The following is a 26,692-nucleotide window of genomic DNA, read 5'->3' as shown; positions in this document are numbered from 1 at the left end:
TACTAGGGCATAATACACGTATTTTAATGAAGTGAGGTCAAGGATTAAGTGAACATTAGGGCATATAGAAAATTAGGAACTCTACCATAAAACTGGTTTAACATTTATTGAAATCACGTTTTAATGGAATTAGGCCAATGGTCAAGATGATCACTAGAGCCAAAAGAAGTTATAATGTTTCGAGAATAGTTGAGGCACATCTCCATGGTCTTGTTGCGGGGGTATCTTCCATTGAATAGTTCTGCTTTCCTCCCCAACAGCCTTCATCTGAGATACATTATTTTAAGGTTTCAAAATCCTCTTTATTTGCATTGTCACTGGCATAAAAGTTTTTTTCCCCACAAATTTAACTCTGTGCCTTCTAATGCCTACTGCACACAAATCCCTAGAAACGCCGCTGTACCTATTTTAGCTATTGAGCTATCAGAGTTTCAAGCTAGAAATCTGAAATTGGTGTCGCCTAGGTAAACATCTACAATTTAATATTCTGTAGTGAATAAGGCTTAACCGAGGGATTTTTAACAAACAGTATCATACCAAAACCTGTTTGATATCTATACCTGTGTTTAGAATACCTTCTTGTCTCCATAAACAGTTTTATTAAATAAAATTACACTGATAGCAGTCTTCAAGTATATATACTGCAAGTCTGTTTCATCGTTACAGAAAACCAAAGCGACCAGTCAATATTTTTGTTTGATTTTAGAAACAAACCACAGATTTTAATGTTTCAACTCTAAAAAACTTATAGCTATCTCACTGGGAGAACATTTCGATAGAAGATAAACATTTTAACTGTTTATTAAGGTTCACACAAGACTACTCAAGGGCTATCACCGTTAGCCGTTCTTAATTTTTAAGGTGAAGAATTAAAGGCAAGGTACATAATCAGTAATAGAAATCGTCAACTCCAGTTGTACCATCATCTTTTTTTTTTTCTTTTGTTTGCAACAAAAAACTACAAATCGTCGGATTTGTATTCAGAGCAGGTGTTAAGCACTTAGGACACGCCTGGTCATCACAATAAAGTGGATAAGGAGTGATTGACTATTCACAGGAAACTCACTTCCCTTGTTGAGCAGGGAATAAATTATTTTTCTTTTTTCACTTAGTTCTTTTTCTCCAAAGTGCTAAGTACCAAGTTTTAATAAAACAATATAAACGACCTCATGATGTGCAGAAGCATCAGATGTGCTACATAACATTAATGTGCAGCATAGTATGGTTGCTTAAATGATCAAATAAAACACTCCGCTCTTTGCATTTTTGTTTCCGAATTATGTTCATTGAGAGTTTGAAAGTTTAATTGTGTCAAATTTCTTTCAGATTAGGTCAGTACGTGCGTCTTTGGCCCGGTATTGCCAAGTGGGTTAAGGCGTTCGACCTGTAATCCGAGGGTCGCAGTTTCAAATCCCGGTGCACCAAACATGCTCACCCTTTCAGCCGTGGGGCGTTATAATGTGATGGTCAATCCCACTATTCGTTGGTAAAAGAGTAGCCCAAGGGTTGGCGGTGGGTGGTGATGACTAGCTGCCTTCCCTCTAGTCTTGCGCTGCTAAATTAGGGACGGCTAGCGCAGATAGCCCTCGAGTAGCTTTGTGCGAAATTCAAAACAAACAAACGTGCGTCTTTTATTTTCGAAGTGCCTAATATAGTGAGAATGTTTCATTTTGCTTAACACTTCTTGATATTAGTAGTAAGTCTGAGGGCTTATGACACTAACAATCAGATTTCGATAACTGTTGCGAGTATAGTGCACAAATCCCATCCGTAGATTTGTGTTAATATCTCTAAAACATATCTTTTAATGTTTCACGTGTAAGCTATTAATTAAGTTTCAGATCATCTCTCTGTATACGAGTAACGATTAACATTAAACATGCGTGAGCAAAATAAACAAACAAAGGAAATCAAAACTCACAATTCTAAACTTAATTGATACAGTGGCATATAACAAGGAAAAAATAATCATTATATCCTAATAAAACTAATTTTATTGAAATATCTACGAATTGTAATGGTATTACACAAATCTTATACATGATTACTACCATAGCAAAGGTAAAGTAGATTTAAAGTAAGCACAATCAAGAGTTTTATGGAGATATCATACTATAGAAATAGTTTAGAAAAAACCTATTCCTGGTTAGGCCTTAATTTTAGCTTTGCTAGTCCTTTGTAGTATTTTTTAAACAGTTTTGTTTTTTCTACTTTAGGCTACTTTCAAACGGTATGTGCAACGATACGATAACACCAAGTGCTTTACAAGCAGCAGGACCCCACAAGGTAGATCCTCATCACACTGTCCGGGTGATTTTTCCTGATCAATCCACAGACGCCATAATTTATGTCACGGTAAGTTTGTAACTACTGACCTTAGTAAGAATTTTCAGTTAAATATATATGGAATTTATTTTACCATAATTATTTCCCTGCATCTGAAGGTAAGAAGTTTTAACAGCGATAGGGGAATAAGTCTCCCTATTTTTAAAGAGTATTTAGTCTGATACATAACGTGAAATAACTTTATCTTATATATATAAATAATATCTGCTTTTGGAACCTGTTGTAAAGGTGCCTTCTTTTTCTCTCTCTCTCCTTCAGTTTAATTGAAAAAGTTGAAACTGTCGTGACTCCTAACATAAAAAAAGGCATATGGACGCACTGCTCTTGAAGGAACTTTATTGCTTCAGTGAAACATATATCTAGTTCTTCTACACTTGTTATACACACTGCTGTTTAGTATCAGGATTTAGAGAAAAAATAAATTATTGTAGGATTCTGTTGCTGGCATCGCTTCACCAGACGTGGCTTATTCACAATCTGTGAATGACCAAATAGATCAGTCATAAAACTATATATTTGAAACGTTTCTCAAATTGTTTATTTGTTTAATATATACATATATTTAAATTAGGCCGATACAATTTAATTGTGTTGCGTCACCACATAAATAAAATCTCACCAGGAGAGGGTGCAACATTGATCACAGAAACAAAACCTTAATCAGTCATTAATAACGGAACAATAAATGGACAACTTCGGTGTTCATTTTATTCATAGACTGATAATACAGATAATTTGTTGAAATATTTGACTGAGAATAGAGTTTTATTGTAAAAATCACTTGCAATGTAATAATAAACACAGCATGAGAATGTACACAAGACACTTAAAAATCATGTTAACGTAATGACACCAAGCAAATAGTTTATTACCAAGCGCTTAAAGTAATATTTTATAAAGTCAGTATATAGTTGTTAATCATTTGATAAACATGTTTTTAGGTAGTCATCGTATTCTACGCCGCTATAATCTTCATTCTGGTCGGCACCAATCTTCACCGCTTTCGGACTAATGACGACACCCAGAGCAGCAGTCTGTCTGATGACGAGGAAGAATGTTACGAGCTAGAAGAAAAGCGTCACCTAGTGATACATTTCGATAAAAAAAGCTAGGGTTTATCAAACGATCACCCGGAGAGTGAAAAAGGCAATGTGTTAACAGTGTGATTTTGTGTATCTCCTGTTGAGAACCTGTTATAACATTAGGACATCTGTTATTATTCACACACACACACACACAAAATATATATTACGAGGGTTAAAATATACATTTTCATTCAAGTATGATATTTTTCGATATCAACATTGAGTCTTTTATTTGTGGTAGTAAAACAATATGGAAAGAAATGAAAGGTAAAGTTATTATGGTAATGTGATCACTTTACATAGGGGCAAATATTTTATAAAACAAAGACACTTAGCGGACAGTTGTATGTTTCATGAAAGTAAAATAAATAAATGACCTTTTCTTCAAACAGTTTGTGTAATGTATGTATGTTTCCATGTGCATTTAACTTGATATTTTTGTGATGTCGTTATTGTTTTCAGACTGAGGCTTTCAATATAATTTAATAGATCTCTTTAATAAAGAGATTAATCCCCTGCTGGTACAGCAGTAAGTCTACGGATTTACAACACTAAAAGCAGGGGTTTGAATCCCTTCAGTTGGCTCAGCAGATACGACTTTGCTATAAGAAAAAACACACATATAAACAGATTAAAAATAGAGCACAAACAGCTCGCATGATGACTCGGGATCCAAACCTAATTAAACATTAGTTTGTTTCCCGTTAATACAAATTTTCACATTTTGATAGTAAGAATCGTAGTTCAGTACGAGACAGATATATTCTTGCTACTGTTAATAAGTCATTAAAATTTGTAAGGAAATTCACTGAGGTTTTTTGAGCTCAGCAATGAACGACATGAGGTTTAAGTCTTAGGCTCCTATTAATATTGTTTTTCATTTCATTCTTCATTCGTTTCTGTATGGGACTTGTTTCCCTTGTGGGGCAGCTTTATATCTATGGATGTACAACCCAGGATTGCATTTTCTTCGGTGGACACAGCAACTAGCTAAATGTGGATTAGTTCTAAAAAAGCAAACAAACCTTAGGGATTTAAGACATATGAGGTTCCACGTTAAGACTTAAAAAGCATTCAAAACATTTTGTTTCTTTATTATACGCACTAAACTACACAATAGGCTATTTGTGCCGTGCCCAGCACAGGTATCGAAACCCAGTTTTTTGCGTTATAGGCTTTTAGGTTTACGATTGAACCACTGGAGAATGTCTCACAGAATGAGTTTATGATATTAGGTCATCCCTTAAATAATGTCCGATTTTAAATTCAGAAAAAGAGAAAGGATTTCAAACGATTTTAATGTTATTTAATCAATAATGTATGTTTCATCATTATTAATTACTTCCTGTCAACGATTCACAAGCTTCTGAATGCCACTACTGTAAAATTATTGGGATTTGAAGGAAAAGACTGTAGAGAGGGTAGTTTTAACATCTTCATGTGTTCCAGATCTTCCCTCTATCTGATTATCATCTTTTCCGAATTTTTCAGAACTATCTTGATCAATCGTAAAGGTGTTATGTTACACCAGGATAATGTACGACCTCTTTTTGTCAGTATAACATTCAAGCGCCCTAACTGTTGATAAGGGAAGTTTGATGTAATCGTTGCATTGAGTGGATCACACCCACAATATCCTACCAAACGCTTAACAAGACTTTCCTAGGGTGGAGGTCCATTTTGGGCTGTGATTTAGCCAATATACCTGCACTAAGCCATTGTCTGCGGCGCTTAACATTTTTAATAAATATCCATTTTTCATCTCCAGTCGTCAATCTGTCTGGAAAAGGTGAATGAGTTCACGAGAGTGCAGAGGAGTGCAAATGTCTATTCTTGCTCTAAGGTTGGTTTCTGTCAAATCACGGGGGACCCATTTTCCAAGTTTTGACACCTTTCCAAGTTCTTGCAGATGACGGTGAACTGTTAAATAGGTTGAATTAAGCTTCAGTGCTATTTCTTCAACTGTTACAGCACAATCGTTATTAAGTGCAGCCAGCATTAAGTCACCATTAAACTCAACAGCATGACCTGAGCGTGGTGCATCACTTAAGCTGTAATCACCTGATCTGAACTTCTCAAAACCACATTCGACATTTTCTTTTATAGAGAGACTCAGCACCATAAACACCTTGAATGTTTCGCGTAGTTTCTGCGACACTATTGCCTTTTTAAAACTCATAAAACGTTATATGCTTAATATGTTCCTCAGACACATCTATCTTTATAAGGGTTTATTTAATTAATGATCTAAAAAATGGATTTGGATTAGTTTCTTTTATTTGTCTGAACATTTTTATACACGCCCTACTACATATTTTAGTCATTATAGTCTTCTACAAAGACAGAAATGATGATGCACTTTTTGTATTAAATTTTCGGACATTTCTTATGAGGTGACCTGATATAAGAAAAATTCTAGAAAACGATACCAACATATCAATCACACTCACTGTATCTGCGGTAAAACGGATGAAAAAAGGTGGTTATGAATCTACTCTCATCCTTAATATTATTTAATTGGGGCTGATCGTGTCTCAGTCGTTAGAGTTCCGAACTATATATCTTCTCTGAGCCTACTCGTTCAAACTTTTGAACTGCTAAACTAGATTGAAAGCACCTAATTAACGGCACGCAACGCCCTTTCCTGGGCTACTCTTTTCTGACCAAATATTAGGAGTTACAACGCCCCACGGTCCCAAAATGTTGAAATATATTTTTGTTAGTGTTGGTGTTTTGCCAGTAAGAGTACGCGAATGGTGCAATTGTTTGTTCGTTTGTTTCTGACTTTTGCGCAAAACTACACGAGGGCTATCTGCGCTAGCCGTCCCTAATTTAGCAGTGTAAGACTAGATGGAAGGCAGCTGGTCGTCACCACCCACAGTCAACTCTTGGGCTACTCTTTTACCAACGAATAGTGGGATTGACCGCACATTATAAAGCCCCAACGGCTGAAAGGGCTAGCTTGTGTGGTGAGACGGGAATTCAAACCAGCGACCCTCAGATTACGAGTCGAGAACCTTAGCCACCTGGCCATGCCTGGCTACTAATGATGGATGTATGTGGCTGTCGTCCGGAACTCTGACCATCTAGCCGCTCTTGATCTTTTTGTGTAGACAAATGAAGTTTGTATAATATATAAACCAAGCCGTTATACTGGAATTGGTTACATTTTAAGATACAGAATGTGTTTGTTTTGAGTATTGTACATTTATGTTCTTAATAAATATTTATCTTTCACTAAATTTTCAACAACAGCGAATAATCTAAATGTGTGTATATATGTTTCTAAGTGTTTGGACTCTCTTCAAAGGTACAATATATGTTGACATGTACTCTTCGTTAAACTCTTTTCTGGTTTAAAAAATCTTACGATTAAAAACATAACTAAATATACGAAATATATTAAGCACTAAATATTTTATTATTGTAAGTTTCGAACCAGAAATAGACATAATAAAGGTTTGTTCACGAATCTGCATAATGGGCTAACTGCGCTGTGCCCACCATAAAGATTGAATCCTGATGTTTCAAGCCCTGTAATGTAATTCTGAGCCACCAAGGATCGTGGGTTCCAAACATGCAGAATATAAGGTTTTTGTTTTTATCGTTAACGGAATTATTACTATTTTTATTATCTCATAACCTGTAAGTATATTTCTTAAATATTATTAAGCCCATCTTGTCCGTCTGATTTTAAAAATACTATGTGTTTTCAGCGAAGTACCAGTTTTCAGATTTGCCATCACTCTGTTTTTAGACGAGCTCTTCATTTTGCATTTTAAACAAGTGAGAATTCACATTAGTCACGGCATTTGAATTTATTTTAGGCATGATTAAAGCAAATTAATCTACGAGACATTGAACGTGGTTAAATACATCATTCGAAAAGATACAACCTCCTGAGTCCAAAAGTGTAGGCCTGGCATGGCCTAGTGCGTAAAGCGTGCGACTCGTAATCCGAGGGTCGCGGGTTCGCGCCCGCGTCGCGCCAAACATGCTCGCCCTCCCAGCCGTGGGGGCGTTATAATGTGACGGTCAATCCCACTATTCGTTGGTAAAAGAGTATCCCAAGAGTTGGCGGTGGGTGGTGATGACTAGCTGCCTTCCCTCTAGTCTTACACTGCTAAATTAGGGACGGCTAGCACAGATAGCCCTCGAGTAGCATTGTGCGAAATTCCAAAACAAACAAACAAACAAACAAACCAAAAGTGTAATTAGATGATGGAGCTATAAACTGAAGGTTTGTTTGTTTCGTTATTATGCACAGAGGGCTACCTGTGCTCTTTCCACCACGAATGTCAAAACCTAGTTGCTAATAGTATAAGCCCGCAGACATATCAATGTGTCACTGGGTGTGGCCTAAGGGTTTGTAATTGAAACAAACAAACAAAAACTAACAGCCGTTATGGTGTGGTTAAAAACTGTAAGTGACCTTTATTGGTCAGTCTTTTCGAATCTCACTGTATAATTGACCATTATTACAATTTTCTATGCGAATTTAATTTAACATATTTTGTCTGTTTTGCACACAGCCATGTTGGAACTGATGTAATGGCGGAACAAACACCAGCTGTATATGTGAAGCTGCTAGAATAAAAGTCAAGATACACCTTCTTGGAGTTCAATTTTAGTTGATGAAATATTACTTTCGGAATATTCTTAACTTCTGTTTTTCCACTCTGACATGCAAATTCGTTTAAAGGACTGCTAGTATCAAAATGAAGGTCTCTATGCAGAAAAATGAATTAGTAACACTTGTAAATAGGAGTCTCTTGAGAAATCTACTTAGATACAATAAACATAATCACTTTCTATCTGCAAATCTCCGAAAGGAACAAAACAGTTGTTTAACAATGCAATTCAATTTTTTAAACGAATCAGTAACAAAATTTGTTGTAAATTACTGTAGAGTATGCTTAAAATACTTAATAATATTTATATTACTGCAGATAGTGAACGAGTATACATAATAATGTTCATATTATTTCAGATAGTAGACAAGTATACTTAATAATGATTACATTACCCTAGATAGTAGAGAAGTATACTTAATACTCTTTTATTACTGCAGATAGCAGACAAGTATACGTAATACTATGTACTGCATGTTATACTTAATACTCTTTTTATTACTGCAGATAGCAGACAAGTATACGTAATACTATGTATGTTACTGCATATAAGAGAGAAGTATACTTAATAATGGTTACATTACTAAAAACGGTACATAAACATATTTAATAATGTTTATATTACCCCAGATAGTAGAGAAATTTACTTAATACTCTTTTTATTACTGTAGGTAGCAGACAAGTATATATAATACTGTGTATATTACTGCAGATAACAGAGAAGTATACTTAATAATGATTACATTACTGCAGATAGTTCATACTTCATAGATAAGTAATGTTAATAATGTTTATATTACTAAAGACAGTATATAAATATAGTTAATGATTTCAATGTTACTGCAGATGGTATATACTATCTTCGTAATATTTAAATTACTGTAAACTGTATGTAAGTATATGTAATAATTTATATAATACTGCACATAGTGTAGAAGTGTACTTAATAATGTTTATTATATTTTTCTGTTAGCTAAACTACAATAATGTTTATGTTATTGAAGATAGCACATAAGTATTCTTAATAATGTTTGTATTACTGCATATAGTATGTAAGCATTCTTAATAATGTTCATATTACAGCAGATAGTGGAGAAGTATACGTAATAATGATTATATTACTGAAGATACTACATAAGTATACTTAATAATAATTATATTTACTTTAATTAACACATAAGTATACTTAATAATGATTATATTTACTGCAGATAGTAGATAAGTAATGTTAATAATATTTATATTACTAAAGACAGTATGTAAATATAGTTAATGAATTCCATGTTACTGCAGATTGTATATACTATCTTCGTAATATTTAAATTACTGTAGACTGTATGTAAGTATATGTAATAATTTATATAATACTGCACATAGTGTAGAAGTGTACTTAATAATGTTTATTGTATTTTTTATGTTAGCTAAACTACAATGTTTCAGGCACAGAGTTTGCTGAAGATCACGAAATACGCTCAATTTATCTGTATTTTAGGGCATGTGAATAAGGTGATTGTTCTGTTGTTTAAACAATGAATGAAATAAAGTGTTTGTTCTATTCTTTAAACAATTATTCATTGAAAGTAAAACATTCAACTTTTCCAATCGAAAATAGCTCATATCTGGGTAACTCATACATGGATAGCTTAAATCGGAAATAACTCATAGTTAGCAAAATAAAATCTGAATAACTCATACATATAGGTAATACTAATCTGTATAACTGAAATATTGATACCTCATATACAATTAACTCAAATATGGATAACTGATATCTGAATAATTCATACATGAATAGCTAAACTTTGGAAATCTCATATATGGATGCTTACGATTCAAGTACAGAAATTATGGATGTCTACTTTGTCTTTTTAACATCTCAAAAGGAACTTTGAAAAGAATAAACAATGTGAGCTCAGCCATTTGCTGACCAATTCTTTAGACATTATAAAATCATCTGGGGGAAGCGTCAAATACGGCATGGATGTTTTTATGTAATTATTCTTTACGTTCATAAAGTTGATAATGTATAAGTTTCATTATATAAAAGATAATTTTCTGTTCAGGATAGACCTGAGCGCACAACAGTTGATTGTTTTTAAACAGTATATATTTGCATAACATCTGTATTAGCATGGGAGTGGAATACTCAATCAGACCTTCATGTGAAACACTGATAGTAGAAAACTCGAGTGCTTTGGGAGTAGACGAATGCGTAAGGAAATACCAGAATATGCCTCATAATGTGAGAGGTTCTTATTCAAGTGATCTGTTTCATCCTGTTAATCGGTGACTGTAAGGGTTCAAAGGACTCACACACACACACAAACAAATGAAACCGGATCAAACTGTAACAAATTTACCAAATATTACAGATAAAACATAATCAACAAACCAGTGAAACTTTCAAAAACGTTAAACTGGATTTGAATTGATTACTAAATTTTACTTGTCCAAAAACATTTTCAATAGTTAGGTCTCCACATGCGTCATGGCCTTCATGAATATAATATATATTATGTATATTTATTAGCCAAAGCTTCTCTCCTGCTAGAGCATGTGCATTGACGACCAAAGTGCAGACAGGCAACAGCCTCGAAAGCGAAGAAAACTATACATTTGAGCCTGAAATGGTAAATTAGTTACTATTTGTATACTGTGAGTAGGCCTAATGTTTAGGGTACTTGATTCGCAAGCTGTAGACCGCAAGTTCAAACACCCTCGCAGAAAATGATCATCTTATGAGTTGTTGGGCATTATAATGTGGCAGTCAATTCCACTTTCGTTGGTAAAAGAGTAGCCCCAAAATTGGCTGAGTCGGCAGTTACTTTCCTTCTAGTCTGTCACTTCTAAGATACGGACGACTTAGTGTTGACAAACCTTGAGTGGTTTTATGTGAAATCCTAAAATAAAACAGAACAAAGTATCTGACCCTATACTATATACTATCAACAAAAAGAAGTTGTATCTTATTGATTGTCTAGCTTCTATATTAATCTTATGTTACTATATCACATATAGCTACAGGTATAGTTGCGCCAATGCAACGATGTAACACAAATTTTGTTCCTGGATAGTATGTGTTATTTCTTAACTGCTTATGTTGCAAAAGTACAGAAAATGGCCGTTATTCCCTTCAAACTTTACTTTTGTGACATGGATAATGAAATTTAGAAATTAACCTATTTTCTATATAAAAACGCGCAAATTTACACATTTTCATTTACATAAGGGACTGAATAAAACAACTTATGAATCAAGATTTACATATACTTATACTAAGGTTATTCAAAAAATGAACAAAATGTTTAGAAGTAAGTAGTTGTTCGAGATTTGTGACTATAATATAAATCAGCCCCCAAATATACGAGGTCTGTTCAAAAAAAATACGCGGACTGACGTCATAAAACAAAATGTACTTTAATTAGAAGTTACAGGTTTGGGACCTCTTTAAAATACTCTCCTCCCCAACGCACACACTTATCCCAACGGTGTTTCCACTTGTTGAAACAGTCCTGGTACGCTTCTTTTGTAATGTCCTCCAGCTCCTTCGTCGCATTTGCCTTAATCTCGAATCGTCTCAAATCTTCTTCCTTTCAAGGGTCTTTTGAGTTTGGGGAACATGAAAAATCGCAAGGAGCAAGGTCAGGTGAGTAGGGGTGGGAAAGAACAGTGATCGAGTGTCTGGCCAAAACTCACGAGTTCTGAGGGCTGAATTTCGCAGCAACGCGGTGCATCTTCAATTTTCGGTCAAAATCTCGTAATAAGATCCAACTGATATCCCACACTCTTCAGCAAGCTCCCTGACAGTCAGACGTCGATTTGCCTGCAACAGGGTGTTGATTTTGTCGACGTGTGGGTCGTCAGTTGACGTGGAAGGACGTCCAGGACGCTCATCATCTTCAATGGACTGTCTACCATCCTTAAAACGTTCATGCCACTTGAAACATGCCGTACGCTTCATAGCAACATCACCGTAAGCCGTGTTAAGCATAGCAAAAGTTTCAGTCGCAGATTTTCCAAGTTTAACACAAAATTTCACAGCAAGTCGTTGCTCCTTCAGGTCATTCATTCTGAAATCCGCCAAACGAAAAAATCGCACTTCAGTTAAAACCGCGTAGCTAATACACAAATGAAGATATCTGCAATCGGGAAATGGCGTCGTAATCAGCTGATCTGTGCAAACCTATCGACACCAAGCGGATTTTTCTGGAACCAACTGGAGCCGCGCAATTCAAACAGTCTGCGTATTTTTTGAAAAGCCCTCGTAGTCTCCTATCATGTTTTTATTATACGCTCCCACGTCACAAAAGCAAAGTTTGACGAGAAAATAGGTGTTTTCCATTTACTTTGGGATAAGTAACTGGGAAATAACACTTTCTGCCCAGGAACAAGAAAAAGTAAAAAAAAGTGTTGCATAGTGTAATTGTTGTTTCAGAGAGGTAATAGTATTACGTGATACGTTGTTTAATATAAATTAATTTGCATTAATGTTGAAATATGACATAGTTTCTACAATTTATTTTTTAGTAAACATCAACCAGAAAGCGTGTTTCCTGTAGTGACAAGGGTCAGGGCTTATTTTTCAAAGATCATTTATCTACAGATCTACCTCAGACTCATGCCTTTAGTGACTGAGCACCCTGGTTTGATAGCGGTAAGTTTCAAGACTTACAACGCTAAAATCCGGCATTCGGTTCCCCTGTGGACACAGTGAAGAGTTCGATGTGGTTTTGCTCTAAAACAGACAAATATTCTGACCAGTTGGTGGTTTGAACAGAATAAAAATGACATTTAACAACCCATATATATATATGTACAGCCATGTAAAAAAGTTAGGACACCGTATGAAGGCCTCTGTATTTTTGTAACATTTTTGGATATATAGATATTTAATCTCAATTTTAACAATACTGAGAGATTATAGTAATATAACTAAACAATTTAAACTGAAGAAAAGACTTTTCAAGATCTTCTGCAAATGTAATTCCACAAAAATGCATATTCTAACTGAGGAAAAAGTTAGGACACCCTAACCTCTAATAGCTAGTGTTACACTCTTTGGCTGAAATAACTGCAGTGAGTCGCTTCTTGTAGCCATCTACCAGTCTCTGACATCGGTCTGAAGAAAGTTTGTCCCATGTACAGCCCGATTCAAGTCAACCCACAGCAGCTCAATGGGATTAAGTCTGGGCTTTGACACAGTCATTCCAAGACTCCCCATTTCTTAGTTTTCAGCCAGTCCTTGGTGGGTTTACTGGCATGTTTTCTGTCATTGTCGTGTTGCAGGGTCCAGTTCCGCTTCAGCTTTAATTTTCGTACAGATGGTCTCACATGATCATCAAGCACCCTCTGATACACAGAAGAATTCATGATGGATTCTATGATTGTGAGCTGTCTAGGTTCTGCTGCAGCAAAGCAGCCCCAAACCATGACATTTCCACCTCCATGCTTCACAGTTGGTATGAGGTTATTTTCCTGGAATGCTGTATTTGGTTTACGCCAAACATGTCGTCTTTTCTGGTGTCCAAATGATTCAATTTTCGACTCATCTGTCCAAAGAACATTATTCCAGAGGTCTTGGTCTTTGTCTACATTCACTCTGGCAAACTTCAGTCTGGCCTTGATGTTTCTCTTAGAAAGCAAAGGTTTCCTCCTTGCACACCTCCCATGCAAGTTAAACTTGTGCAGTCTCTTTCTGATTGTAGAGGCATGCACTTTTACATCAACGGTAGCCTACTGTAGATCCCGTGATGACATGTTAGGGTGTTTGGAGACCTCTTTTAGCATCTTGCGGTCTGCTCTCGGGGTGAACTTGCTTGGACGACCAGACCTGGGCATGTTGGCAGCTGTTTTGAAAGCCCTCCACTTGTTGACTATTTTCCGGACAGTGGAATGGCTGATTTCAAAATCTTTTGGGATCTGTTTAAATCCCTTACCAGACACATAAGCTGCTACAATTTTCTTTCTGAAGGCCTCTGACAGCTCTTTTGCTCTCACCATGGTGCTCATTCTCACTTCAACAGTCAGGAGCACACCAAACTAAATGTCTAAGTAAACAATAGGGCAAGCCTAATTCAAAATGCTGAGTAACGATCTTCTAATCATGTGCACCTGGTGTGATACACTTGTGTATGAGTTGAGCCATTTTAAGTGAGAATAAATGTGGGGTGTCCTAACTTTTTCTTTAGTTGGAATATGAATTTATGTAGAATTATATTTACAGAAGATCTTGAAAAGTCTTTTCTTCAGTTTTAATTGTTTAGTTATATTCCTATAATCTCTCAGTATTGTTAAAATTGAGATTAAATATCTATATATCCAAAAATGTTACAAAATATACATAGGCTTTCATAGGGTGTCCTGACTTTTTCACATGACTGTTTATGAGTGTGTTTGTGTAACAACCTATTTATACATATATATATGAGTGTGTGTGTATTTTGCTTTAAAATTGCCCTCTAGTGGCTTAGCTTTAAGCTTTAAGTTCTATAATGCTAAAAATTGGGTTTTGATTCCCACACCAATAGCCCTTTTATTGAGGTTTGTGGATTACAACAAACAAACAAAGCCAAAAATTACAATTTTTTGGTACTTGTCTTAACTTGTTACTTTAATCTTATATGTCATTTAATTTATTTTTGGAAACACTGTTATTAACTTATGAAAAATATTTAACCAAGTGGTGTTATCAGATTGCTATTATTATTTGTTTACGTTTAATTTACTTTTGAAGAAAATGTTTTTCACTAGATTAAAATCACGTTTTCAGTTCGACAAAACAGAATGAAATATATTTAGCTTTGAAATATTTCGAAGATAAGATATTTCTAATTTATATTAATTTCTCGTTCAACATAAATTTAGAAACAGAGAGCGTATTTTCTCTTTCTGTAATTTTTATGTTTCGTTTTACAAAGATGCTTACGTGAAACAGCTGTTGGCCCAGTATGAGAAAGCAAAACCAAAACTAGTTGTAGTTTGAAACAACATGACCTCTCACTTAGATATTTCACTAATCACACCTTTACATCAAAAGTAATGTTTTTGAGAACCAAAAGGCAAACATACGTGTTTTGTATCTCATCAGCAAAACACTACATTTTACTATTTCTTTCTAAAACTTCGTTTATTTATTTCAACAGCAAACTGTATATGAACACTGAGTGAATTAGTAGCATAATTTTGTAAAGAAAACGGATTATTCTTTGATAGTGATTACATAACATGGTAATGCTATTAATCTGTTTAATTTAAAGTTAAAACTGTGCAGTTTTACTGCTGTATGATGGAACGTTATAACGATATTCCCACGTGGACTATATAACCCCACTCAACCATTTCATCATATTTAGAGTAAAAAACAGCTTAGCCTCATATAATATCTCTTTATAATTACATGGTTTTAAGGTAATACTCCTTTTTTAAATACTCCTTGTGAATATTGCGGATTTGGCAACTCGTGAGACCGCGTAATTACTCACCAGTCATTTGCTCACCAGTTTAAATCTCTATATTATAGAAAAACATTCTTTCAGAACACCGCTCACTCTCGTTTAAATTCCCACATTCTTTTGTTTTTCGAAGGTTTTACAATCTCCTTAATTAGTGTTACTTGAAAATAAGAAGAACTTTTTAACGACTATTCAGTGAACATTAAAATACCTTATGAATTACGATGAAGGAAAACTGAAAACTGAGAATTCAGAAAATCACTTTTGTTTTATTTCTTTATTAAATCAAGGAATAAAGAAGGCTTTGCTGTCTTGGAAGATATTTATAATTATAACATTATGCAGCAAAATCGAACTATTTTAAATTATGAAAATAATATATTACGCTACATAAAGCAAGTAATTTAAAATATCAAAATATATCACAATAAACAATGCCACCACTTTAACATATCAAAATACGTTATAGTAAAAATATCACTGGTATAAAATTTCAGTGTATACATATATATATATATATGTTACACTAAATTACGCCACTAGTTTAAAATATCAGAATATATTTCACCACAAAAAGTAAGTTTAAAAAGCATTGAATGTTATTAGTAGATGGATGTCAGCTTTGTAATATGTGTAACTTAGGACGAATTACAGATAATGTAGCTGTGAGGAAAAAAAACGTTTGTAAAGTATGGTAGCTCACTGATCATGCATTCCTTTGATTGAAAGGGTGTATTTCAATTTAAATTTATATTTTGGCCTATATTTAGTACAGTCTAAAAAGCAAACCTAAATACTTGATAAATTATTAAATAAAAAGTATGTAATATACGTATGGTGTTTAAAATCATCCTCTTTAAATTCGTAATTTTTAAAGAACATTTGTGAGCAGCATTAGGTGTTTTATTTTCTCTAACCTGTAAACTTGAAGATGGAAATCAGTTATTATAAATATTAAAATATATTACTTTTGTTAAAGAAGAAAGTAAAGAGAAGCATTTCATTCCAGTCAAAGACTGGCGGTCTGCTAGAGTGGTACATCGTCTCTTTAACCAGGAGATGGAACTAAGAAAAAAGTGAAAATTAAAAACGGGCGAGTGTGTGTGTTTTCTTATACCAAAGCTACATCGGGCTATCTGCTGTGTCCCCTGAGGAGAATCGAACTCCTGGTTTTAGCGTTGTAAATCCATAGACTTATCGCTGTTCTTGCGGAAGAGAAGACGGGTGAGAAAGAGAGAAACAAGAAAGTGGACCTGGGGTAGAATGGTAAGCGAAACAAAAGAGGCATTGAAGTGTCTGGGGGAAATTTGCTGAGAGCGTGAAAAAAAAAGATAAAATGTTAAAATGGTTAGAGGAAGGAAAAAGAGTATCGAAAGATGATACAAACACATATCGTAGAAGGGAAGCGCAAATGATAGAACAAGGAGGAAGATTTGGTCAGGAGTAGGTGAATCAGGAGAGTAAATATAATGTGGTAGAAATGCATCTCAGAACGGCTGGTAGAGATATTAACATTTTTATTGGTAAGGAGAGAACAGCGTGAAAGGCCAAACAAAGAGCTTGACTTCCAAAACCTGTAAACGATCTTAAAAGGAGGAAAGTTCAGAAAACGAAGCAGCGTGGTTATAGGTAAGACAAGGCGGTATGAAGGTTTTTTGCATTTAAAGAAGAAGTGGAGGGGATTAAACCTGCAAGAGCAACCAGACAGGAAACGAAGAAGCTGCAGCCGAATTCTGAATATAATAAAGAGAGAATCAAAATGTGCACTCTTGGTAAAATGTTTGGCAAAATTGACCCCAAGATATTTCTCAGTGTTGAAAAGCGTGAATGAGATATTCTCAACTCAGACAATAAATACTTTCTTTAAACCTCTAATTTTTTAAACTGAATGTAGACCATTAGGGGACGAATGGAGTATTTAAGTTATTTTAATTTATCATTTTGTAACCTAAATTAATTTAGATATGTGAATAATATGGGGGTGTTATTCCAAATCTATTGTACAGTGGACCAACAGTTTCTTTTCATCAAAGGTAAATTTGAAAATACAATGCATTCTTTGCTTTATTGTATCTTCTAATTTAGACTCCAGTTTCGTCTATTGAAAGTTAATAAGCACTGCTTGCGTCAAAAAAAAAATAGAGAAATTTTAGGTTAGTTTATCCCAATTCCAATAAAAAAAGAATAGCAAATCAGCAAAGGGTTGGGCTCTTTTCGACCAAGAGACGTATTAAAATTGTAGAAATTTTTTGGGTTAATAAACAAGCAGGTGAGAAAAATAATTCAATAAGTAGAGGAGAAGAGTGACTGGAGAAAAAGTGTGAGAAGGAGAAGTAGACAGTAACGATAGCTACATAGATCAAATATAAAATAGTAACAATTGTGAGTGAATACACTAATATATTTAAATGTAGAAATATGAGGTGGCAGAAGTGACATCAGTGATCATCAGAATTATGATCATCCACAAGGAGAAACATCTCATAAATGTTAAGGGATGCTCAGCAAGTGGAATGGTTTGTATGGTGGATTTATAGACAAATCCAGCAAGATGACAAAAATGATATTGTTATTAAAGCAGCACCAGTATATGTATTTTTGACGAAGTTTATGGAGGTGTGAAATGATGGTACGAAAGCTGATATGGTCATATAGTTATCTGGTGGGACTAGATCGACGAATCTGAAAGACTAAGGTGAGAGCATGACATTTGATAATCATTACACATTCGTTATATACAGAGGAAATTGATACTCGTACAGTGTGATTATATATTAGATGTAGACGAACAAAAGATTTATATAGTGAAGAGAGAGAACTCGATCAAAGGTCCCGAGAAGGCATCGGATAGGATTATCTCTCTTTATAACTTTTTAAGTAGGTTCTTGTAAGATTAGCTTTCCAGATAAGATTTTTTGTCAATAGTAATGCCTAGATATTTCTCAGAATTCAAAAAATGAAAGTAATTATGATCAAAATGGACATTTACAATCAAGGGTCATGGCAAGACCAAACTTTCATACTGCTTAGATCCAAACGCTAGAGCTTCAGGTTTAGAGCTGTTCAGAGTAAGATTATACACTTGATTGTTGAAAAAACTTGTTGAGAGTGATCATGGTAGAGTAAGTAGAAACCATGGCTGTCTAGTCATCACACTGAATAAGGTGGACAGGACACTGAGACTGTAATACATCTACAGCATAAAATACAAAAAATAAGAGTAATAAAAAAGAACATTGTAAAAACCTGTAGAGACGTGGAAGATTGGACATCAAATCTGCTTCAGCGATATAACATCCTGACTTTCATCAAGAAAAGAAGATACCAGTTGCACATTGGTAATTAGTTTTATGGAATGAAGCTTACAGATTGATTTACGATGACGATTGAAGATGCCATCTCAAAGTCTAAAAAATAAGCAGGCGACAAGATGAGCAATTTGTATTAAAATGATTGGTAACAGCATCAGAAAATATTTAAAAGCTGGTCTAGGGTAGATATTTAAGACCCACTCTAGCTTGTAAATTGGTCAGAAGGTTGTTTTTGAAGTTGAATAGTAAAGATAAAACATGCTCAAATGTCCTGCATAAAAAATTCGTTATACTAATAGAGCAGTAAGAGGTCACTAGTAACAGAAGATATCTGTGGTTAATAAATAAATGAGTTTGAAGAGTTTCCATGAGAAAGAGAGAGTAAAATCCGGTACATTAAATGATATTAAATAATGTGACTAGAAGTAAAATGAATTTGTGAGAAGCATTCATAGATAGGAGTTTGAAATGTTGAATGTAAAGCATGATTGTCATAACACACAGTAAAAGGCACAGTTAAAAACCATTATATAGATCATGGAAACAACTAGAAAATAATTTTGAAAGATGAGAGTTGACAAAATGAGAAATACCCAGAACGATATAAGTGTCAAAGGTAATTGGATTTTTTAATAATTAGCAAATACATCGATCTCTTCTAAGGAAGAAGTAGGAGTGACGTCATCACAAGAATGGGATACTGAGGAAAGTGCAGTTGCCCTTTTAGTAAGTTAATTAGAGTCCAGAATCAGGAGGAACGAGAGACATCGTGTAGTTTGGTACATGTTCTCTGCCTTCGTAGTCGATTTGCTTCTATAATAAAGTTACAAATAGTTTGTTAAAGTGATCTGTGTTTGTAAAACAACGGAGTCTCTGTGATATTAAAATTCTCAAAACAAAAATCAGACGATGTATCAAAGAAAGAGCCTTACGAGGTAAAGAATGTTTGTTGGATGGTAACAAACAGTCGGAGTGCTTTAAGAATTAGCAGAAGAAATGGAAGAGATAAGGGTATGAGTTAATTGATCAATATATTCAAATTTATAGATGTTAGATATATGTCTTGAGGTGCAGTTTCAACATTATGTTTAAAAGCAGACTAAAATTCGAGAATGTTTCAGTAGCTAGTGACCATCTGTAAGAGGTTCTTTCTGTAAACTTGATTTTAATTGGCAGATGATTACCCTCAATTGTAAATAGAGATAACATATTAAGATAAATAAGGAGCAGTGTCTAGTGATGTGATTAATTTAGGATACGGATGACATGGCGTTTACAGAAGGAACTTGTCAAATCTCTCCAGAGTGGAAATAAACCACCGTAGTTTTGAAGAAGAGCTCCTGTGGATGTTGACATCAACATGTGATAACAAATTAAACTATAGAGTATTCAGTGAAGATGTAATGGTGTCACTTACGGTAACGAAGAACTAGTTAAGTCTTACAACCAGTGGCAAAAGTATGTCTATATAGACCCCGACATTACTGGAGCTGGAGTAGCTGAACCAAAAGGGGCTCGCAAGGGAACATGGAGGTATGATACAGAAGGAACGTTGTTTGTGCTGAGAGAGTCCATGCCACAGATGTCACAAGGGAACATAAGCATACGCTATGGAGGAGAATGTTGTTTGGTTTCACATATTTATGCTACAGATAAGACAAGAGAATATAGGCGGCATACAATATGGGCGGTTTATTTGTGCTGAGTGGGTCCATGATACAAATGACACAAGGAAACATAGGCACGCGATATAAAGGGGATGTTGTTTGGGCTCAGAAGGTTCATGTCACAGACGATACAAGAGAACAAAGGCTTATGATGTAGATGTTCTTTTTTTGTTTGTTTTTTGTCTTAAGATTCACTAAGCTTGATTTTTACTGTATTGGCAAACAAATCAAATACTTGTTGATTCTTTCCACCTTAAAGGGTTAGCAGAGGATTGTGCTTTCTCTTCGATCAGCCAAAGAAACACACGAAGAGCGTTTACAATGGTTGAATATACATAATAATTATTGAGTTTTTAAGCTCTTTTTATCTCGTCATATAGTAACTTAAGATAATGTTTGTATGTAAATAATATTGTGGCATTGCGCCATTTTATTAACTGGTATTTTATAATGGACCAACCAGTTAAGGATGATATTGGGAATTTATTTTCTCCTGAAAACTAGTGCATGAAAAGGTCTCAAAAGCTCCTTAAATATTATATTTGCAACACCATTATAAGAGGCTTCATTGTATTTCTTTAGTTTGCTCTTTCTCTGTATATTTATTCTGCATATGTTCTACTTTCACATCTAACTCAATAAAGTTTTAAACACTTGACAAACATAATTTCATGCCATCCAGTTTCTATTTATTCATACAGTATCCATAGTCACAATTTACACTGAAGTTTCATCACATGGGTCGGCCCGGCATGGCCAAGCGCGTTAAGGCGTGCGACTCGTAATCCGAGGGTCGCGGGTTCGCATCCCCGTCGCGCCAAACATGCTCGCCCTTTCAGCCGTGGGGGGCGTTACAATGTGACGGTCAATCCCACTATTCGTTGGTAAAAGACTAGCCCAAGTGTTGGCGGTGGGTGGTGATGACTAGCTGCCTTCCCTCTAGTCTTACACTGCAAAAGTAGGGACGGCTAGCACAGATAGCCCTCGAGTAGCTTTGTGCGAAATTCAAAAAACAAACAAACAAACAAACTTCATCACATGGCCGAAGAAAGAGCGCAACATTCTAGTGATTCACCAGTCTCATGAGCTGGAAAAAGTAGTTTGATTTGCTGTTTCACCTTATGCTGACTAGCCGTAAATATACAAAACTGTAGTCCACGGAGTGCAGTAAACAAAACAAAAATTATATACTAGCTGTAATTCTACAGTGTTCTCGAAAGTTTTCTGTTTCAATAGTAAATAAAAGAGTGTCGTAGCCTACAGAGTGCATAATTCTTCTTTTGATTCATGAAATGCGCATGTTTTACTGACATCACGACAGTACAAATTGTAAGATTAAGTGTCTCTTATGTTACGTAATTTTAGTATATACTTACTGACTGACAGACAACACTCTACTGTATACTGGTGCGAGTGGTTAAAATAGGTGATCTATCTAAACGGTTTTCTGATCTCTTTTGAGGAAATTAGAGTTCTAAGTCACATATCACATATTCTATTTTACTTCAGGTGAAAATAAAATAAATCACTAGAATCGTTATCAAGATATTTTTTAAATCTTCTCTCAATCTTTAACTTCTAAAATTGATTTTAAATTATTAGGATATTTTTGATTTTTTATAAACGTCTAAAATGGAGAACGGTTGTTAAATATCTCAACTTCTATTTCGACTTAACCTGTTGAGTGCCAACAGGTGCCAACTGCTACGGCAGCTCTTATGCCGGTTTCTTTCAGTAAAATTGAGTAATTTTTAAAACAAAGGAAATAAGCAACAAATACTATTTTTCTCTAAGCCAAACTTATAGTAGTACACAAAATTAAAAAAATATATACAAAACATGAAACAATAATGCACAAAATATCATTTTTGGGTATTGAAATACATAACACATTTAATAATTAATTTTTGTGTGAAACGTTTTGAAGCAGGGTTCAACACAAAGAGCCACTTTGCAATCAGTACATTCATATCTGCTTTCCCTCCTCGTGGATTTGTCAGAGCACACTTTACACTTTCTAGTGGGGTACGTTTTCTTTTCTTTTTGGAGAATAAGTGTTGGGAAGTGACGTTTTGTGAAGCGAAGAGGTTTTCCAAGGACGGACGGCCTCCGGTGGATTTTGGGTGCTGAGTGTTGTAATCTTTAATCAGAGTACGGATGACACCGAGTCTAAACTTTAGGAAAGACAGGTGATTTCCCAGTGATTTGTAAACTACCAAAGCATTGTACACTGCTATATCCATCATGTGAAAAAATACTTTTTCGCACCACTTGACAGTCTTGCACATACTCGGTTAAGCATGCAACACACTGTCACATAAGTCAACCCCTCTCATATAACGATTGTAATCAATCATACATTTTGGTTTTACAATAGCTGCACCAGTAGCACGGTTGATCTTTTCAGTATTTTGCATGGTATTGTCATGTATTGTACTCAATATGAAAATGTCCCTCTTATCTTTCCAGTGAAAAACACCATTGCTGTCTTTTTGTGCTACTTTCATTTCTCCCCTTTGGATATTTGTGAAACATTTCGGCATCCCAATTCGATTTTTCATTACTGTTCCACACAAATAGGTGTCACGATCAAGCAATAACTTCGCTAAAGTGGGACTTGTAAAAAAACGAACCAAATAGAACTTATAATTTTGTCTAAACAATGGTTCCATCAATGTGCGTACAACACGTTCGCCCTATCCGCCCTCTTTAATGCTGTACTGTGTAGTAACACCAGTGTAGATAAAAAAGTTCCAAACATAGCCTGTTACACTTTCACATAGCTCATAACTTTTAACTCCAAACCTAGCCCTTTTAGATGGAATGTACTGTCGAAATCCTACTCCACCCTTCCATAGTATCAAAGATTCGTCAATATAAACATGTTCGTTTGGTACATATGAGGTTCTAAAGTTTTCCCGTAAATGGTCAATAATGGGCTGTCTCTTGTGCTGTCGTTGGTCAACAATATTTTCCTGGGTATTGTCAGCAAAGTGTACCATCGATAGTAGCAAGAGAAACCAGTTTTTTGACATGCACTGACAAAAAATGAGTGTGGCAAGCAAAGGGTCAGTACTGAAGTACATGGAAACAGTTGGTTTTCTTTCTATGCCCACTAGCATTATCAGACCCATAAATTCATAAATTTTCTTCTCATTAGTTGGCTTCCATGATTTTACTCTAGAATGTTCCTTCAAATTAGCGCGGGCCATCATAGTTTCTGCATATTTATTGGTCTCTGTTACAATATGGTTGTCAATTGTGGGAGGGAAGAACATTTGAAAACAATGAAAGGGCTTTGAGTCTTGACTCAAATCGTCGTACTGGATACCATGATTTCCTGAGAAGGGGTTTATAACAGGAGAGCAAAGGATTCAGCATTCCAATCATTGTCATTAGGGCACTTTTTTCTTGGAACTGTTCTTACCACGACTTGCAATTTTACGTTTACTTTCTGGTGTTATCACCCGTTTACCAGTGCTGGTTGATGGCCTGTTATCATCATTTTCACTAACATCTGAGCCTTGTATTTCCGTATTTTTTCAAAGAATTTTTAAAATCCGAATCTTCTGAATCGCCACTGCTATCTTCAAGCTCCGAACCAAGTTCAAAATGCAACTCTAATGCTTCTTCATTTTGTAACTTTTTTGTGGCGCCATTTTGGATCGAAAGTGAAACAATTTATAAGTAGTTCAAATGCATGTATGGTGCTGACATCTAGCGCTGAAGTTAGGTATTATTGAGAACGAATTAACTCGTCCGTGGCACTGTGTTATCGATCGGCTTGGTCGAGTTATCTCGTCTACGGAACTGAATAGGTTAAAATCCACAAAGTTAAATAAATATGTATTGTTTACAATTTTACTAGATTATTTAAGCCTGGCATAGCGAGGCGGTTAGAGTGCTCTACTCGCAATCTAAGGATAGCAAGTTCAAATCTCCGTCACAACAAACATGCTCACCCTTTCAGCCGTGACGGGTTTATATTTGATGGTCAATCCCACTACTCGTTAGTAAAAGAGTTTCCAAGAGTTAAAAGTGGGCGGTGATGTCTAGTTGTCTTCCTTCTAGTCTCGTACTGATAAATTAAATAATGTTGTCGTGTAGCTTTGCGCAAAATTCAAAACAAACGATTTAGATATTCTGTTTAATAATAATAAGTTTTATATAAACCACATATTAATTAATTATTTCAACACCTTGATACATTGGATTATCTGCTGTGCCAATCGTAGGAAATTGAGTTCCGAATTTCAGCATTGGAAGTTCGTAAATTCGCTCTATGTTTTATCGAGGGTCATAAAGTAACTTTTGTGTTTGTGTTTTTTTCTTATAGCAAAGCCACATCAGGTTATCTGCTGAGTCCACCAAGAGGAATCAAACCTTCGACTTTAGCACTGTAAATCCGTAGACTTACTGCTGTACCAGCGAGGGACATATAAAGTAACTTAAAATGGAACCTGTAAATCAATGAAGTAAATACTGTATAATAAATGAATATAAATTCTAAACGTTAAAAGATTAAAATGTATTGAACCATCAGCTGGCGGCCCTTGATAATGATAATATCTTTGGCCATAATCCCAATAATGTCTCACGAAGTCTGATGAACTTGGTAATGCACAGGTATTTATTTATTATGACTAAGTACATCAGTGAGAAACGACAAAAATTGGTGCATGCTCGTGCAGAAAAAGAAAGAAGTTTTCTCTTCCTCAGGTTTGCTTACAGCTTTCCTGTCTAAGAAGGAAACTTCTACAGTCTGTCAGACAACACTTGTTAAAGCCAGATGGAGAAACTTTACGGAAGAAAGTAAATAAAGGAAAAGTCCTCCATGACATACGATGTTGTGCCAATGTTGATCGAAAAGCAGACTTTCATTATTTTTCTCATTGTTTTTTCTGTTGAATAGACATCAGTTACTTTTTTGTTTCGGTTTTTCTAAACAAAAATGTTGAAAAAATCTAGAACAAATGAAAGAAAATGTTTCGGATATTGTGGTGGCGCTAGAGAACTTTAATGTTTGTTTAGCATTAAGCACTATGCTACACAATGGACTATTTGTGCCCTGCCCACCACAGGTATCAAAACCTGGTTTCTAGCTGTGTGAGCCCTCAGACATACCGCTGTGCCACTGTAGGAGGCAGCACTTTAATGACTAGGATGAGTAATAACGATGATATTTTTGTTATGATAAGATAGGTTCGGGAAATTTCTTCTTTTGAATGACATAATTATGTCGATAAGCAATGTTCCCCTGTATTACTGAGGTACATCTGTGGACTTTTAACCTTAGAAACCGCGTTTTGATTGCAATGGTTGGCAGAGCACAAATAGTATTTTCTGTAGCTCTGTACACACTTTTAATTCTACCAATATTTTCCATCATTAAAACATTTTTAAATTTCAAAAACAAAAGTGAGGGGTAACATTTTAGATTAAATTATATAGCATCTTGAATCACTGTTTTAACCCAATGTTTTGCACTTTGATCTACCGGTGTGGTTCAAACACTGCATTATATTGAGTAATTTTACATTTTTCAAAAATAAACACCAGAAGAAATTACATTTTTCATGTACGGAGATTTCAGATAGACAGTGGGAATACACACATATTAACATTTTGTTAGAACATGAATAAGGTAATGAGGCTAAAGAAATACAAATGCCCAAGCAACATCTAAATAAAACAAATAATTCAATGTAGGAATTCATGCAGGAGTAAAAATAAATAAAATTTGGTTTCGTCCTAGATCCATGTGTTAAACCGTGAAGCCCTCTGTTGGCAGGTAAAATTACTTTCTAGGCAAATTAATGAAATTTTCTAATATCTACCAAATCATTATCGTTCTCAGTATAAGGCACATTTGAAGCAACCTACTAGTAGGGAACATTAAGCACAAAATTATAATATTATCATTTAAATATTGACACTGTCACCAGGCCATACGAAAATCAGTTTTGTAATGAAATCATTTGGTCATAATGTCTGAGTGTTGATGAGAAAATAAAAGTTACATCACATTACAATTGATTTTATTATCTTTTGAAGAATATAAAATGAGCAGGATAATTTAGAAATGATATCAATGGATTTATCAATTAGTACTCACATTTTAACTTGAGTATAATTTGTTATTCACCTAGGGTAGGTGGGTGGGTGAGAATAATATGTCATGGTGACTGTAATAAGTCTGTG

At 34.9% G+C, this 26,692-nt stretch overlaps 1 long non-coding RNA gene across 1 annotated transcript; it reads left to right on the top strand.

Annotated features, from left to right (window-relative positions):
* The first annotated feature begins 2,220 nt into the window (after positions 1–2,220).
* Positions 2,221–3,785, top strand: LOC143258190 (uncharacterized). The gene is made up of 2 exons (XR_013032181.1): positions 2,221–2,355; positions 3,288–3,785. It is a non-coding gene; the product is annotated as an uncharacterized LOC143258190 (long non-coding RNA).
* The last annotated feature ends 22,907 nt before the right edge of the window (positions 3,786–26,692 follow it).

The sequence above is a fragment of the Tachypleus tridentatus genome, chromosome 7 (assembly GCF_004210375.1).
Source record: "Tachypleus tridentatus isolate NWPU-2018 chromosome 7, ASM421037v1, whole genome shotgun sequence".
NCBI lineage: Eukaryota > Metazoa > Arthropoda > Merostomata > Xiphosura > Limulidae > Tachypleus > Tachypleus tridentatus.
The sequence above is the reverse complement of the archived record's forward strand: the minus strand, read 5'-3'. Positions and strand labels throughout refer to the sequence as shown.